Consider the following 18,968-nt stretch of genomic DNA (forward strand, 5'->3'; position numbering starts at 1 on the left):
TTTTGGTTACTATTATTATTCTTATTATTTACTGGCTTGTTTATTGACTACCTTTCCCCATAGGAATGTAGATACTCTTAAAACAGGAGCTTTTCTCTATATATATTCTCGGTCCTAATAAAATCCTGACAGATATTTAACTGCTTATTCATTTTCTGAAATTGTATACTGTACAAAAATTATGATAGGGTTTCTGTGAAACATTGTATGCTATGTTTAAGTTTTATTTGCAAATTATCAGCCTTATTTATTAAGTGGTTATATATACATTTTATATGAATTAATAAAGGAACTCCTAAAATAAATGCAACAACACAAAATTAAACATATTTCAATGGCCTGCTAATTAATGCAATAGACTTTTTTATCAATCTGCTTTACTGACAATCTTGTCAACCAATGAATAAACTCATTACTTTATAAAATATTTTAAAATTATACCCTAAACATCATGAAGACTAGATATATAACAAAATAAATCGCTATGCTTCATGAATTTTCTAAAGATCAGTCATCAATTCTTCTGAATCAAGTCAAATGAACTTGCTAAACAGTAGAAAAAATAGGTAGTAATACTATGAGCGAATTCTATTAAAATGCCCATTAAACTTGTGTTCAGTGGACACAGATTGACATCTAATGATTATTTATCACGAGAAGAATGGAGTTTAAGCATGATATTTTACATGTGATCAAAATCTAAATATTCACTTATTCTTTGTATGGTGTGATTATAAACTTTCCTCATGAAAGTTTTGAAGATAAACAAAAAGTCCCTTCATTTTTACACTGTCAGGAGTAAATAGCTCATATTCTCTAATTGAGAATCTCAGGTAAAACTTGCTTCTATACTTAAATTCCAGAACAACTCACATATATTTAACAGATAAGATTAGATGAAAAATAGTATTACTATTAGCACTTTGGAGAGTAATATCTCAGTGGCTATAACAAAATTATCCCTTGATTAGATAATAAATGAATGTAACCATAACTTTTTTGCTAGTGTTAAATTATTCTTGTTAGACAAACTGTTAAGTAACGTATTCCCTTTATCTTTTCTTCTTATATTTATTATGCATACAGCTTCTTCATAACACCTAGCCATTTCCCTATTCAATCTTCCCACATCTGTTTCATCCATCCTTCATATATTTATTCAAGTCACTCACTTTTACTTATGAGCATACTTACCTTGCAGTTATATTAGCCCATTTTTCTCTCCGGTTGTTATTTTCACTTAATTTGTGTGATCACTAGATAGTAACCTCTTCCAAAACATACTTTGCAGTTATATCCACTGTAGTACCCAAACATAATCAGTTGTTTCCTATGGTTGCATCAGAATACCTTTAATAAGCACATCCTTTTTTCTCTGCCAACCACAGTTCTCCACTTCCACATGTTCTTGCCCTTCCAGTGCAGTAAAGTGCAAGAGTTCACAACAAATGGCTGAGGGTCTATTCATCTGACGTCTACGTCTTCTCAAACTCTGAACATATAGGATGGGCTCCCAAGAGTGAGGCCAGACCTCATACTGGAGATAAAAGCCTCTGCCCCTCTCTATGCTCAGAGAGATAAATGCCTAATCACACAGAAGCCTTCAAAGAATTCAAGGTTAAAGTTGGTCACAAATATCTTGCAGTTCTTTTCATTAGGAGGTGAAATTTATGAGTCTCATTTTGAATTTTAGCTTGACTTGTAATTTGCTTTGACCAATAGAATATAATAGATGTTATACTACTCAAGTTTTGATACTAAATCCCAAGATACCATGCGTCTTCTGCTCTCATTTATTGAAATATCATTGCCATTCCCACCTGAACTAATTCCTCTGAGGAAAAATTCTGTGAACAGAGGGAAGTCCAGCTATCCAGTGTAGCCAGCTGGGGCCCAGGCATGAGAGCAAGCACAATGGAGAATAGGGATGAGCTGGAAGAGGAGGCCAGACTAAGATGCCACCCACCCACAGTATCAATAGGATTGTTGTAAGAAAAAATAAATTGATATGGAATTGTCTAGATATAGTATCCAAATGGTTAGCTACAGATAGCTGTTCAAATCACACTAGGGAAAATTTCATAGCACCTAGGAAGAACAATGATATTGTTAGGTAAAAGAAAATGTTCTTAACATGATAATCTAGATTTTTAGAAATGTTATTTATTCTCATTTTAGCAGCATATGTATGGAAATTGAAATGATATGGAGAAGAATAGGATGGTCCCTGGATAAGAAAATATGCCAATTTGTGGCGCGTATCGTATTTTCATGTACTGATCAGACGGGGTGTGCTGGCTGGGCATCACAGTAAAGATTGTGCTGCCTTGGGAGCAAATGGCTAAGACTGGCTCTCAGAAGTTCCTACTATGGGCTCTCCCCATCAGAGAGCCCAAAGACCAGATCCTTCAAACCACTCCCACTTCAGAATAGAAGGGTGGGAAGCCAGAACCCTTGCTGTGCTTTACCCAGTCCCTATAGCACAATAGGATCTCTGGAGCTTTGATGTTGCTCAGTAGGAACAAATTGAATAGAATCATATATAAAGACCAAAAAAAAAAGCCACTATTGATTTCAATATAGGAACACAATAGCACTAACCTCCCCGTTACTTCTCTCTGGACTTTGGCAATTAGGTGATATTTTCTTGATTGCTTTCTTGCATTTTCAAATTTCTTTATGGAATAAATGTGTTATACTTCTATAGAAACAATATTATTTCTAAAAAGGTTGTATTTATAGAAAAGCTAATGAATGATTCCTAAACCCTTACGAGAATTAGGGGAGCTTTTTACTGGAAATGATCATAAACTTTGTGCTCAGTACTGTATTATTTCTCTTGGCTAAGACAAGTACAGAAATGATATGGAGAGTTGTAAACTATTAACCTACATTATCTAAATATTGGAAAGCAAAATTAAGGCAATATCGTTGATTGTTTCTAGAATGCCTCTGGTGCCACTCTTATTTTTCTGCTTATGAAGTCTAGCTTCTTTTTTTCTTCCTTAAACTAGTTCCTATTTGTTTCACGCTATGCCACTTTTCTCTCATCTTCCCAATTTTTGACTTTCTAAGCCTACAGTAAGTTCCTTTTGTAATTCTCCTTTGTAATGTCTGTTTTTTTTCTTTCATATGAGTTAAAAACCAGGGCTGAGCTTTCTCTTTTCCCTTTCCTTTCTATGTGACTATAAAAAACAAAAAGCAGTTGAGACGCAGAATTTTAAGTTAAAGTTTGCTTCTATAACTTTAGAAACTTTAAAAAAATGTGGAAGGGGAAGGTCTGGGTTTATAGGTTAAAAATGCCTTCTTTCTTAAGTCAGAAAGTGAATAATCAATCTCTGGTCTTAAATATAGATACTAAGAACAATTTAAAGAATTATTTTGAAAAGTAAGAGGTTTCTCTAGAATGTCAATAAAATAATAAGCTCACTAGAATTCAGATGTAAAATGAAGTTTACTAAAACTAATTCCAGATATTTCAGCACAATTTGTTATCTGTGTTTTACTGTGGCATGAAATTTCTTTTGAGTAATATTGATTAAAAATGCTTGTTTGCATTTGCATAATTTATTGAAAAGTAAAGTAAGCAAGTTTAAGGGGTGCTCTTCATGTTTTATCTTTGTATTACTAGTGTTTTGGCCATGTAAGACACAGTTTAACGTATGCAGGTCAAATTATTGCTGAAAAATGAAGTACATCAATATTGCTTTTCTCCTTAAACAGCAGTAAAAGAGCAAAATAATTGTGAATTTTATGCTTAAGTTTGCAATATTCCAAAATAGCTAATATGCATAGCACACTGTTTTACTATAAAAATGTACACCATTCTAGAATTAATTTTGCAGCTGATGAAAGAACCTGTTTGTAGTTATCTGTACCTAATAAAGACAAATTAATCTCTCCCCCAGAAACCTTGAAAATTAAGTTATTTTTCTTAAGTTAAAAGGTTACATTTAAATTGTAGAATAACATTGTATGTATACAATATTTGAGGCATATATACATATGTATGTATGGTGTGGAATGATTAAATTTAGCGTGTAAAAATGTATCACCTAACATAATTTTCATTTTTGTGATGAGAGCACTTAGTAGCTAATATCTGTATTTTTCAAGAATTCAAGATACTTTAATTAACTGCAGTCAGATTGCACAACAGATCTTTATACTTTTCACTTCTATAAGATCAGTCAATTTTTATTGTTCCATGTGAATCAGAACATGTAGGACCTATTTCATTTAACATAATTATCTCCATGTTGCTGCATTCATTCTTTGTAACAACTGAATAGTATTTCATTGTGTATATATAGTAGAGCCTTTGTACTTGCAGGGATATGGTTCTGTGGAGACCACTATTAAGATAAAACTATGAATCCTCAGGATTCATTGAGTACAGTTTGCTACTGAGGATACTTTGCTTTCCCCATCATGCCAGTAAAGACACTGCCTTTCAAAAAATTTTTACCTCGTCACCAAAATTAAATACATTGACCAATTGACTTTTATTCTCCTTCTGGCACTGGAGTTTGAAAGGACAGGGCCTCAAGCTTTCACTTGATTTTCTGTTCCTGGCTACTACACAACTACTTGAATCACACCTTCACTTCACTTCAGGATTTTTAATTCTTTTTTTTTTTTTTTTTTTTTTTTTTTGCCAGTCCTGGATTTAAGCTTAGGCCTGAGGACTGTCCTTGATTTTTCTCAAGGCTAGAACTCTACCACTTGAGCCTCAGCACCACTTCTGGCTTTTTTTTTTCCTAAGTATGTGGTACCAAAGAATCGAACCCAGGTCTTCATGCATGCTAGGCAAGCACTCTACCAGTAGGCCAAACTCCTGGCCCGGATTTTTAACTCTTAACTGGAGGTAGAGTCAGGTAGACTCTGTGGCCCAGGCTGTCTTTCAATTTCCACACTGAGCTCAGTCTCCAGAGGAGCTAGGATTATAGGCCTAAACCACCATACCTGAGCATTTCTTTTTGAGAGGTATTATTTTAAGAAAATTAAGAACAAGAAAATATTCAAGTCACACTAAAATTTAAACATAACAGATAGTAACACAGGACTGACCAAGAGCATCTGTGCATCAAAAAAGTTGTGCAATGAGTATGCAGGAACTTAACTTAAAAACTGAGTCTCTAAACTCCATTTATTTTTCTCCTTTTAGGGGAGGAGATTTTGGTACCCTGGGTCTTGTATAAACGTTTATCTGAATTAGGGAAGGGAAGAGAAGGGGAATAACAAAATGGTGAAACAAAAGACCCACGTTGTAAACCCCTACAACGTCCATACTCACTAGGCAATATGTGAGAAATGAACTTTACAACGTGTGTGAGTGGGGATGTGGTGATTGGGGAGGAGGGAAAGTGTGAAAAAAACAAGGGAGGGGATAACAATGTTCAACAAGAAATGTACTCACTACCTCATGTATGGAACTATAACCCCTCTGTATATCACCTTGACAATAAAAATAAAGTAAAAAAAATCTGTAAGTAGCTGTACAAAAGAGTTGCCATTAAATAAGCCAGTTTATGAATACAGTATCAGTGTCAACCCCTTCAACATTCTCACCCATCCCTTTAAACCCACTTTTCCCTTATTGACACTGGATTTTTGATAGAATTTTCCACTCTTTATTTGTCTATCCTTTTTCCCTTGACCCAACCCTGCCCCTTTTGAGAACCTCATTTCCTGTTGTTTTGTTTTGCTGAACTTTCACCTTGCCATTCTAAGAAATTACATTATTTCAGTTCCTTGTATCTACTGTATTAATTTACTAAATATTTTGGTTACTACATACCACCTAGTATTTTTTTGCCAGTCGTGGGGCTTGAACTCAGGGCCTGAGCATTATCCTTGAACTTTTTCTCAAGGCTAGAGCTCTACCACTTGAGACACAACACCACTTCCAGCTTTTTGCTATGTATGTGGTACTGAGGAATCGAACCCAGGTCTACGTGCATGGTAGGCAAACAATCTACCACTAAGCCAAACTCCCGGCTCCCCACCCAGTATTTTTTAAAATATGCATATACATATTGTTTTCCCCCCAGTGTCTTTAACTTAGGGTCCTAGCACTGTCCTTCGGATTTATCAATGCTAGCACACTACCAATTCCCAGTCTCTAGCCCAGTATTTTTTTTCCAGTATTTTTATTTTATTTTTTACTTTAAAAAAATTTATTTTTTATGTTTATTTGGTTCTAAGGAATCGAACCCAGGGCCTTATGCATGCTAGGCAAGCACTCTACCACTAAGCCACATTTCTTGTCCCACTCACTACTATATATAAGACAAAACATGGGTATCCTTTGTTTCTATGGAACTGACTTACTTTACTTAACATAGTTTTTTTAATTTTTATTTTACTATTCCATTAAACATGGAAGTGCAAATGTTTTTTACAATATATTGATTCATTTCTTTGTGACACATACCTAGAAATGGGAGTGCTGAATCATATGGCAATTTTATTCTAGTTTCTGAGGAACTATACCAGACTATTATTTATAATACCTACACTAGTTTACATTTCCAACAACAGTGTTCAAAGTTCTGTTTTCTGTACATCAGTACCAACTCTAGATATCTTTTGTCTTGTAACAGACACTTTTATTGGAGTAAAGCAATAGTTTGTTGTGGTTTTGAATTACATCTTTCGATTAGTGGTTATCATTTCTTCATGTTTGCATTATTCATATATATATATATACATGACTTTTCTGAGAAATGTCTTTAAAGTTTTGATCATTTTTTTTGTTGGTTGTGGGACTTTAACTCTGAGCCTGGGCATTGTCCTTGAGCTCTTAAGCTCAAGGCTACTACCCCTTGAGCCATAGCACTACTTCCGAGTTTTAATTATTTTTAAGATTGGTTATTTTATTTTATTTTGAGCTGTGAGTTTTTTCAGTTTAGATATTAAGCCCTGACAGATGTAGAATTTGCAAGTGTTTTCTCTCATTCTGTAGTTGCATCTTAACTCTGTTGACTGTTTCTTTTGCTGTAGAATAACTTCCCATTCTTATGTGATCCCATCTTTCTATTTTTGCTTTTGTTGCCTATGCTTTTGAGATTATATTAAAAAAATCTATTCCTTACAGATTATACCTTATGTTTTCTTCTAGTCTTCTGTATTTTTATGTGTTACATTTAAGTCTTTAAGCCATTGTAAGCCAAGTCAATAAGTAATATACCCATTATTTGATGAATGTAACTGTAACCCATCTATACATCACCTCAACAATAACATACAACTGAAAACAAAATTATAATGTAGGAATGGATCAAAGACCTTGAGGAAGAAGCAGATATCCTGAAAACTTTACAGGAAGGAATAGAAGATACACTAAGGAACAGGTTGAAACTTTCTTAATAAAGGCCCAGAAACACAAATTAAAGAAGTTTGGACAAATGGGATTGCATTAAACTGCAGAGCTTATGTTTGGCAAAAGACATTTAGCCAGTTAAACAGAAAGCCCACAGAGTGGGACAAGATTTTCAGTAGCCATTCAATAGGCAAGGGCCTCATATCTAAAAGATACCTATAGCTGAAAAAACTGAATCTCTCAAAAACAGATCCTCAGAGAAACAACCATCCCATTAAAAGGTGGGCTAAAGACATACAGAGACTTTTCTCTGAAGAGGAAGTAAGAATGGCTTATAGACACATGAAGAAAGGCTCAGCATCTCTGGCTATAAAAGAAATGCAAATCAAAACTACTGTGAGATTCCATCTCACTCCAGTTGGAATGGCCATTATCAAGAAATCAAATAATAACAGATGCTGGTGGGGATGTGGTTAGAAGGATCGCTACTACACTGTTAGTGGGAATGTAAATTTGTTCACCTACTCTGGAAAGCAGTATGGTGATAGAGCTCCCTTATGATAAGCTCAACCATGTTAATTGCACCACTATTTCCCATAGCAAAGATACAGATGCCCTTCAGTAGATGGATCAATAAGATTTAGTATTCATACACAATGGAATTCTATGTTGCCATCGGTAAGAATGACATTGCAGCTGGGCACAGTGGCCCACACCTGCAATCTTAGCTACTCAGGAGGCTGAGATCTGAGGATCGCAGTTCAAAGCCAGCCTGGGCACTAAGGTCTATGAGACTCTTATCTCCAATTAGCCACCAGAAAAGTGGACGTGACGCTGTGGCTCAAAGGAAAGGGCGGTAGCCTTGAGCTGAAGAGCTCAGGGACAGGGTGTAGGCCTGACATGACTGACAAAAAAAATGACTGACAAAAAAAAGAAAGAATGACATGGCCCCATTTGTAAGGAAATGGAAAGACCTGAAAAAAATCATATTAAGTGAAGTAAGCCAGAGCCAAAGAAACAGGCTCCATGGTTTCCCTCATTTGTAATAATTAGTATACATCTAGGATTCTCCTAGCAGATCATTATAGCTCAAAAGCTATATACATATGGGCATATGAGGAGGCCGAGCGAAATGAACTACAGGATATGGAAATAAGAGATTTATTGTGTGATTGCTGTTCTTAACGTACTATGTGAAGTTATTTCTTTTGTCTTCTTTTTCCCCTTATGGTCTATCTCAAGTTATTACTATATCTGACTTTGTTATCTGGTATATTGTATACACATCTATTTGTTTATTTGAAATAGGGAAAATCAAGATCATTGGGAGGGGGTGGAGGAAGGGAAAGTGGGAGAAAAGCATGGGAAGGGGTATCAAAGTTCATGAAGGAATGTACCCAATGTAACCAACTGACTAATGTAACCCCTCTATAATCACCTGAGCAATAAAATAAAACAATTATAATATGGGAGAGATAATGGACAATATTTACTTAAACAGATTTTACATGAAAAATGTCATTTCCTTCTTTACCTGAGAAACTTGACAATGTGGTATCACTAGGCCAACATTCTCACCTTGCAATAATTATCTGAAACAGAGCAGTGGCTGCTCCTCCAGAAAGGACTTGGCTTTCCAATTCACTGCAGTGGCTTCCTGCTTCATTCCCACCAGTCTGGCCTCTGTAGGCATTGGGGTTTCCAATTTCTGGAACAGAAAGGACCTTGAGATAAGAGTGGAAAGACACACTGTCCCTTGATAAGAGGGACAATACATTTTCACTAATCATTTAATCTGTACTTCATACTTTCTTTAAAAGGATAGAAATTGATGATTATGCATTATTAATTATGTATGTATGTGATTGCATAAGGCAGATAAAACAACAAACACACAAGTACCTTATTCATACAAGTGAATTGGTCCTGGAAAACTGGTGATCCTTGAGTTAGAGGACAGAGTACAGAGAACACTAACTAGATTTCAATCCTTTTGCACCATTATTAGCAATATCACCTTATTATTATCTCAGGAACTCAGTTTGGGATAAAAGAATTGTGAAACCAAATTGTACAATCTACTCATTATTAAGGCATTTAAAATGCTACTGTTCTACACCCCCACCTCTCCAGATTTTACTTCATCAAGTAAGAAAAACCTTTCAGAAGGTCTTTCGAAGGTGGACTTGATACCTTTGAACCCCTTACCCTAGTTTCCCCTAGCCTTCAAGAGGACATTGGTATATTCTGTCGGGTGATTAGGCTCTTCTTCAGTTTAGGTAAAATGGCCTTGAAATTGTTTACCATATTTTTTTCTGTTTCTATAGTCAATGGACAACCTTTTGGTTGTTTGATGCTTTTCATACTCTGATAAAGTTAGATTCATGATCTGGATGGCCGGTATAAATCCTTAACTCATAGAAAATAAATATATAACCAAATTACTTGGCATAGAAATAACTTTTTTCCTTAAGTAATTATAGATGGGCTACATCAGACCCAGAGGCCCACTACTATGGCAGCAATGGCAGAATCAAGTTTTTAAGTGGGAGGGACTAAGGCCTACATCCTAGATGATCGTTTTCCCACAAGGTACTTCCTCACCTTGGAAGGCTTTGGATGCCAGCATATCATTCTTAACTTATTATTTTGTCCTTGTTGTTAAATGCTAAATGAATATGAAGAGTTAATTTAGCTTTCAAAGATGGTGGTGATAATTGGGACAAGATACACGTAGGGAGACAAAGGTTAGACTGACAAACAAAGATTGTCAAAGGAGTTAAAAATGCCACCTAATCCATTCAAATGATCTCTGTTTTAAAAGATTAATGTAGAATACCTTACATTTCTGTGTGTGAATAACATTTCCAGTACTGTACTCATTTTTAGCTAGTATGCAAACATAAAATTCTCATTTTGTCAGAACTTTTAACCTTGAGATGTGATAAGTGATGAAGCATTAATAAATATTTTCCACAGGAAGATATGGATAGGTCTACTGCCTAAAATAAAAAATGATGACTGGACATCTAGAGAAGCTAATAGTATTATCTAGAAAAGGTACTATAAAAGATGATGATTCATTTCAATAAAACATGAATTTTGGATGTGAGTACATTGAAAGCAAAAGCCAAAAGAAGTGAGACAGAGGTTAAAGAGATTAGATAAGGCACTTTCAAACTATTGGAAAATATATTCTTTAATCATAAAAGAAATCTGAAAGTAAAGAAAAGAAAATGACTATGGTGGTAATGTTATTTTAGCAAAATGTGACATAGTGTTAATATTTATGCTAGCCGGGTGCCGGTGACTCATGCCTGTAGTGCTAGCTACTGAGGCTGAGCTCTGAGGATCATGGTTCAAAGCCAGCCTAGCTCAAAAGTCCCTGAGACTCTTATCTCCAATTAACCACCAGAAAACAGGAAGTGGTACTGTGGCTCAAATGGTAGCATAGTAGCCTTTAGCTGAAGAGCTCAGGGACAGTGTGAGGCCCAGAGTTCAAGCCCCATGATAGACAAAGAGAAAAAAGAAAAAAGAATCTCCCCCACCCCAAAACATTTTTTATGCTACCATCTTCTAGGAACCACATGGAATTCTTTATATATGTAAATTAATTTAGTATCTATAAAAGTGATAAGACAGGCAATTTCATTTTTTCTATTCAGGAATTGAAGACATTAAGACAGGAAAAATTAAGTAACCTTACTTTCTTCTTCCAGCTTTAATAATTTATATCACTTTACATGCAATTTTTCTCCACACGAGTTATCATGATCACACACACACACAGACAGAGTTTATCTTGCTGTTTTCTGTCTCAGATAAGAAAGTAACCTTTATGAGCACAGTCGTCATTACAGCCTAAAATCTTTGCTAGATTTTTCTTTGAGTTCAGTATCTCCTTTAAGATGGAATTGTAACAAATCTTTTTGACTTCTCATGCAACATACAACAACACACATGCTTCAGTTGCAATCCCTGTTGAATGAGCACAATTGATCAATACACATACACTTAGTCCTTGTCAGGCTCAGAATTCAGCTAGAAACCATGAAGTAGGGAAGAATAAAATACAGTCTACACACACACACACACACACACACACACACACACACACACACACACACACACTTAAGAATAAGAATAAGGGAGAGCATGAAAAATATCTAAGGCTTAAAATAAGAACTCCTCAGATTCCATTACTTCCCTTCCATTTTTCAATCAGCTGCTGATGCCTTCTCCCAAGACACTACAGTATCCAGGAGCACAAAAGTTTATTGGAAATGATTTTGATGTTCACCACTCCCCGCTTATGAACGTGTTTTCCCTGGAAACAGATTACCTACATACATGAAGCCAGCTTCTGTTCACCTGCTTGGAGTTATTCTTCCCTTATCCTAATGCTGCTTATAATCTGCTTACATTTTATATTCCAATCTAAGGTATATTCATTCTTTCTTTCATTTACCTTTGTGTTTGACACTGCTAACACATAGTCAGGTACATAGCATACAAATGAGATGCTCTATGTTGAACTAGTTTTTCTCACCTTTCAAAACACTAAAGAACTTTTGTTGCTCTCCTCCTCCAAAAAAGTCATACATAAAAACCATAGAGTATCACACAAATACACACAAGATAGCAAAATTCAGGTGTGTATTCAGTCAAAATTGAATGAGATTGAATATAATATATATATATTTTTTGTTTTAGGAAAATTTCCAGCTTTAAGAGTCTAGGTAGTACCTAGAACATGGACAATGGCATGTAAAATAAATAATGCCTATATACAGACCATGTTACTAAATGATAAATGCTTTAACATATAGAAGGAACTAAGCTGATATTAAAAAATCACAGAAAGAGGGCCTGGAGTTTGGCCTAGTGGTTAAAGTGCTTGCCTAGCATGCACAAAGACCCGGATTCGATTCCTTGGAACCAAGTATATACAAAAAAGCCAGAAGTGGTGCTGAGGCTCAAGTGGTAGAGCTCTAGCCTTGAGAAAGTCCAAGAACAGCGCTCAGGCCCTGAGCTCAAGCCCAGGACTGGCAAAAAAAAAAAAAAAAAAAAGAAAAAAAAAAGAAAAAATCACAGAAAGAAAGAACAGCGATTTCACTGTTAGAAAGTTTAGTATTTGTGAATTTACAGTTGTATAACTGAATAATACATTTAAAGTGAACACCAATTGCTTTATTTGCAAAATTAATAGATGGGACAGGATCTGTAAATTTTCATTATCTACTACTGTCAAATAAAGTCTAAAGGGAGCTTCCATTATACAAAACAGGAAAGGATATTCATTTATAAATAAACATTTTATAAGAGCAGAATATAATGATATTAATTTAAACCCATCCATGAGAATGGGAAATACTTCTAAGAAGCTCAAATGCCTATATGAAAAATAGCATGGAAGATTTAGCAAGTGTCCATAAAATTACAGACCAACAGCACAGTTTATATTTTGTGATTTCTAATGTTTTACAATTTGGTATTCACATTTGAATATGTATGTTATTTTTCTTATAGTTTTAAATTTTTGAATCGTTTTGTCTAACATTTGGAAACATTTGAAACCTGAACTCGATGTGTTACCTGGTTCTATTCTTTTTATATAAGCTATAAAAGCAAGAAAGACTTTATAAAAATGACTTCAAAATTTTCATTTCAATTTTATACACATTTACTGAAATTAAATACAGAATAGGGAACAACCTAATTAGACAGAAGAAAACAACTTTAGTATCAAGTACACAGCTTTAAAAAACATGACAATTTTCACATTACAAGGTAAGTATTTGTGCTACATGCTGAGAACAGCTCTAGTAAATAATATCCATGACATTGCTAACAAACCATTGTTGGCATATAGGCATCAGAACTTTCAAAAGCAATTTTGTTCCAATGTAGTTATTTTCTGATAATGACATTTTCAGATGTAGAATAGATTTTCTGTGTTTTTTTCCTTTATTTACACGAAGAACATACTCTGATGTTCTCTGAACTACAGAGAACACTTAACTGACCTCCACTAAAATAAATCACTGAATTAATCAAAACTGCATTTCCTTTTGAAAACAGTTAGAATGTTTATCTCTACTTTTATCAATTGTATAAGTTCCAACATCAGTTCTGTTGTAAGCCAGACATATTTTTGGTCTGATTTAGAAATTTGATAAAATACTTCATAAATTGATCAATTCATCCATAAAAAGTCAATGACTGTATCTCTGAAAAGTATGTAGAAAACCAAACTTAACAATAGTCTCTTAAAAACTAAGGTCAGTTAGGGAAAACTTAGGGCTAATTCTAAAAATCTTGAAAATTTTTGGACTTAGATGCAGAAATAATTCTACATTCTTTCAAGTACCTTTGGGTTCTTGTCAAAAAAAAAAAAAGGAGTAGTCTCTAAAGTAAAGAAAACAAGAAAGGAAAAAAGAAACGAAAGGAAATATTTGATAGTAGATTAACAGGATAAAGACAAGTCAAAACCTAAACTGAAAACAGAACCAATGAGAAAGAGATAGACTTCAAATAATATATAAACAATATACAAGTACAAAGAGGGAAAACAGCTCAATTCAATTCTAAAAAGAGTAGCATTAGTGTAGATACTGGCAAATAGTATAAAAAGAAACAGGCACAAAGAATGAAATAGGAATTAAAATTCACTTCAAAATAATGGTGGTTTGTGTGTATATTTGGTATGTTTTTAATGTATGTATGTATGTTTGCATGCATATGTGTGTGTATGTATTTATGTACCAGGACTTGAACATGGGAACTTAACATTTTTTTTTCTTTCCAGTCCTGGGTTTGAGCTCAGGGCCTGAGCACTGTCCTTGGATTTTTCTCAAGGCTAGAACTCTACCACTTGAGCCTCAGCACCACTTCTGGCTTTTTCTAAGTATGTAGTACCAAGGAATTGAACCCGGGTCTTCGTGAATGCTACGCAAATACTCTACCACTAGGCCAAACTCCCAGTCCTGGAACTTAACATTTCTTGTTTGACTTGCATGTTCAGAAGCCATACTTTCAGCCCAACTTTTGTTTCTTTTCTCATTCATTACTTTAATTAATTTTTGAGAGAGAGTTTCTCTGACTCCCTGGGCAGGTTTGAAACTGTGATTCTTCACTCTTCAGACTATTGAGTAATTAAGATTACAGGCATGAGTCACTGGCATTAAGCAGTGGTAGCATTTTTTTTTTTTTTTTTTTGCCAGTCCTAGCCCTTGACTCAGGGCCTGGGCACTGTCCGTGGGCTTTCTCAAGGCTAGAGCTTTATCACTTGAGCCACAGCACCATTTCCGGCTTTTTTTTTCTGTGTATGTGGTACTGAGGAATCGAACCTGCATCTTTGTACATGCTAGGCAGGCACTCCTGCCACTAGGTAAAACTCCTGGCCCCAGCGGTAGCATTTTTAAAGAAGTGAAAAAAAAAAAGGCAAATTCTATAAACAGTGTTAGAGCAATCGAATACTAATTTGGAAAAAAGTCATGAAATTCATAAAAATGCATTCCATATAACTTGTGATTTAAATAAAATAAGCTAAAATATAAATATTTTGAAAATATAAAAAATATATATCTTTTTATTATGTTCATGATGGCCTTCTAGAAGAAATGTATACAACAAACATTAGGGCTGGAAATGTGAAGCCCGGGTTTGATCTCTCAGTACCACATAAATAGAAAAAGCCAGAAATGTGGCTGTGGCTCAAGCAGTAGAACACTAGCCTTGAGCACAGAGAAACTTAGGAACAGAGGCCAGGACTTCTGTTCAAGAACCAGGATCAACAAAAACTAAAAATACTGTTTTTTTCCTACTCATTAGAATCATTAGTTATAGAAATCTAAAATATGTATACTCTGTGAAACAATAATTCCTTTTCTTCAGTATATCTGGAGAAAAAAATCATATCTGCACAAAAAGTTAAGATTAATAATAGTCTTTGACCACTAGAGTGAAAAACTGACAAGAGCCTAAGTTAATTTACAGAATGAGTAAATAAATCAAGCATTTAGTCTGTGGAAGAGATTAATACTTTGAAGAGATAATTTTGTAGAAATGTGGAGAGATTTCATGTTAAGTGAAGAGATTTCATGTAAGTTAAGAGATTTCATGTAAGACTTCATGTTAAATGAAGAGAAGTGAATAAAAGAACATCTTCTGACTATAAAAACATGGAAGTGACATTTGAATACCTCACATAAGGTTGTAGCTTATCAGTCCCCATAAAATGGTGAAACTGGGAGCCTCTTTACATAAAATAACATTGGTGATTTTCTTTGGGTTACTTAGTAAAAATGTTTTTTGTATGTAAGGAGTTGAGAGCTGGTGACTGCCATCTGTAATCTTTGCTACTCAGGAGGCTGAGTGAGGCCTGGAGGATCAAAGCTTGCAGTCAGCCTGGGTCAGAAAAACCTGAGAGAGACATGTTCGAATTAACCAGCATAGCTCAAATGGCAGAGCACAGACCAGGCAAGTAAGCTGAGTGATTGCGAGGCATGAGTCTGTTTATCTATCATCTCTCTCTCTCTCTCTCTCTCTCTCTCTCTCTCTCTCTCTCTCTCTCTCTCTCTCTCTCTCTCTCTCTCTCTCTCTCTCCTACCTTCCTTTCATTTGTCTGTCTTTATCTTTATAGTCATTAAAAGTACATACTAGTTGAAAAACATCTATTATATGTCCAGGTATTCAAAAACAAATTATACATGACATGTTCACTTTAACTCTGTAGGATAATTTTGGACACCATTGAGAGAACCACTTAAGTAACATGGAACAATTATAGTACTTAGAAAGGTCAAAATTATGTTTGTTCCAGGCAATCTACATAATTGTATATTTCCTTAGAAGCATAAAATTTAACATTTAATCTAGAAGTATCTGAAGCCCATGTATTCAAACTAGATACTAGTTTTCTATGCTTGCTAACATGAATTTTTGGTATATCATAGCAAAAATTTCCAAAACAGTGAACAGAAATTTTTTTTTGCATTTTTTTATTGTAATTAGTAAAAGGGTTACATGATATTTGCCAGATAGAAGGTGCATTAATTCACATACATTGATACCCTTTCACATGTATTGGTACCCATTTCCCTCCCCCCCTCTCCGTGAACAGAAATTTTAAGAAAGCATTTGAATTAATTTATTATGTAAATTTCCCTGGTATTCTTTAGCATATAATTTAGAGTTTATCCTTGGTTACTAAAATGCTTAAACATTTATTTCTGCCCCAGTAGAGAAAAAAAGCAAGGCAAGGACTCGATGATAACAATGAACAACTTAATGAGTTATATCTGACTTTGAAGAATACTCAGCCTATAAAAGTTCTTGGGAATGTGGAATGAGTTGGAGGCTAAAACACTACAGTTGGGTTAGAAAGCTTTAAACATTGGGAGATAAAATGCTGCAAGTAATTTTGTCTCTGGATAAATCAACCTAATGATAATGAAAACATTCTCATGGCAACTGATACAGAATAAAAAGACAAAGATATCTTTATTTCTAACTATATATAGGTACCAAATGAACATTTTACTCTTTAATGCAGCATTTTGCTTTCAAGATCTATTGGGATATATTTTTATTTTTGTAATTCTCAAGATAAATAATGACGAGTCTGACTAGTGAATCAGCTAACAAATCAGTTCCTAACAATCTTTAAAATAGATTACAGGATATTTGGGAGCATATATTAACTCTAGTTTATGGGTAGACAGTATTGATAGCTATTGAAACATGGATTCAGAAAAAGTTATATATAAATCATCTATTAAACACAGCAGGCAACTACAAAATGTAACAATAAATTTTCATGCTAAAAACAAAAGATGCAAAAAGAAAGAATTTGGCAGGCGGGGAGTTTGGCCTAGTGGTAGAGTGCTTGCCTAGCATGCACGAAGACCCGGGTTCAATTCCTCGGTACCATATACATAGAAAAAAAAGCCAAAAGTGGTGCTGAGGCTCAAGTGGTAGCGCTCTAGCCTTGAGAAAGTCCAAGGACAGTGCTCAGGCCCTAAGTCCAAGTCCCAACTGTCAAAAACAAAAAAACAAAAAAACAACAAAAAAAAACCAACAAAAAGAATTTGGCGAAAAATGTAAGATAATCTTGAAGCCATCACACTCCAAATTTAGATATTAAATCTATTTCTTACTGATAACAAAAATTATGTAAGTTTAAAGACATATTAGCAATAATGCTAACATTTTAACAACAGTTGTCAACAGACAACAGCAGTGGCAATTTGAATACTTTAACTACAATTACTTCAACACAACATATTCCAAAACAAGATGCAACACACTTTAAAAGATAATATTTTTTAATAGGATGGAAGAAAGACAGCCTCTTTAACAAATGGTACTGGCAGAATTGGTTAAGCACCTACAGAAAACTAAAGTTGGATCTTTCTTGTCACCCTGCACCAGAATTAATTCCAAATGGATCAAAGACCTTGGGGTAAAAACAGATACCCTGGAAACTTTACAGGTAGGAATAAGAGACACACTTGGGTTCCCTGGCATAGGTCGAAACTTTCTTAATAAAGACCCAGAAACACAACAAATTAAAGAAAGCTTGGACAAATGGGACTGCATTAAACTGCAGAGCTTCTGTAGGCAAAGGACACAGATAGCAAATTAAATAGAAAGCCCACAGAGTGGGAGAAGATCTTCACTAGGCATACAACATACAGAAGACTCATATCTAAAATATATCTACAGCTAAAAATTGAATCTCCCCAAAACAAATCTTCAAATAAACAACAATCCCATTAAAAGTTGGGCTAAAGACTTAAAGAGAGACTTTCCTAAAGAAAAAATAAGAATGGCCTATAGACACATGAAGAAATTCTTGACATCTCTGGCCATAAAAGAAATGCAAATCAAAACAACTTTGAGATTCCACCTCACCCCACTTAGAATGGCCATGATCAAGAAATCTAATAACAACAGAGGCTGGCGGGGATGTGGCCAGGAGGGATCACTACTATACTGTTGGTGGGAGTGTAAACTTGCTCAACCACTATGGAAAGTACTATGGTGATTCCTCATAGAGTTCCCATATGACCCAGCAATTCCACTACTTGGCATTTACCCAAATGTCTAGAAATAATTTCATACTAAAGCCACTAGCACAACGATGTTCACTGCAGGACTATTTACCATAGCAAAGATATGGAACCAACCCAGATGCCCCTCACTAGATGATTGGATCAAGAAGATATGGTATTCATACACAATGGAATTCTATACTGCCATCAAAAAGAATGGCATCACCCCATTTGTAAGGAAATGGAAAGACTTGGAAAAAATCATATTGAGTGAAGTAAGCCAGACTCAAAGGAACATAGGCTCAATGGTTTCCCTCATTTGTAATAATTAGTACACGTCTAGGACTTCCTAGCAGAGGATTACAATAGCTCAAAACCTAGATACATAAGGTCATATAGGATGAGACAAGATGAAAGGATCTCTAGGATATGAAAACAAGAGCTATATAATGTGTGATTGTTATTCTTAATGAACTATTATTTCTCTTCTCTATTTTGCCCTTATGGTTAATCTCATATTGTTACTGTATTTGACTTTGTTACCTGGCATATTGTATATACGCTTATTTGTTTATTTGAAATAGGAA

General features: G+C 34.8%; 1 protein-coding gene and 1 non-coding gene across 5 annotated transcripts in view; one reads left to right on the forward strand and one right to left on the reverse strand.

Moving 5' to 3' along the window:
* Window positions 1-18,968, reverse strand: part of Mbd5 (methyl-CpG binding domain protein 5) — a 142,061-nt gene that overhangs the window by 73,928 nt on the left and 49,165 nt on the right. For all 4 annotated transcript variants that reach the window (XR_016537261.1, XM_090342858.1, XM_090342856.1 and 1 more), the window contains exon 2: window positions 8,903-9,032. The gene's annotated coding sequence lies outside the window, so the exon portion shown is untranslated. The remainder of the gene's footprint in view (window positions 1-8,902; window positions 9,033-18,968) is intronic.
* Window positions 2,166-2,271, forward strand: LOC150056390 (U6 spliceosomal RNA). Its single transcript, XR_016537358.1, has one exon. It is a non-coding gene; the product is annotated as a U6 spliceosomal RNA (small nuclear RNA).

Source organism: Megascapheus bottae, chromosome 12, assembly GCF_031878675.1.
Source record: "Megascapheus bottae isolate mThoBot1 chromosome 12, mThoBot2.hap1, whole genome shotgun sequence".
NCBI classification, from domain to species: domain Eukaryota; kingdom Metazoa; phylum Chordata; class Mammalia; order Rodentia; family Geomyidae; genus Megascapheus; species Megascapheus bottae.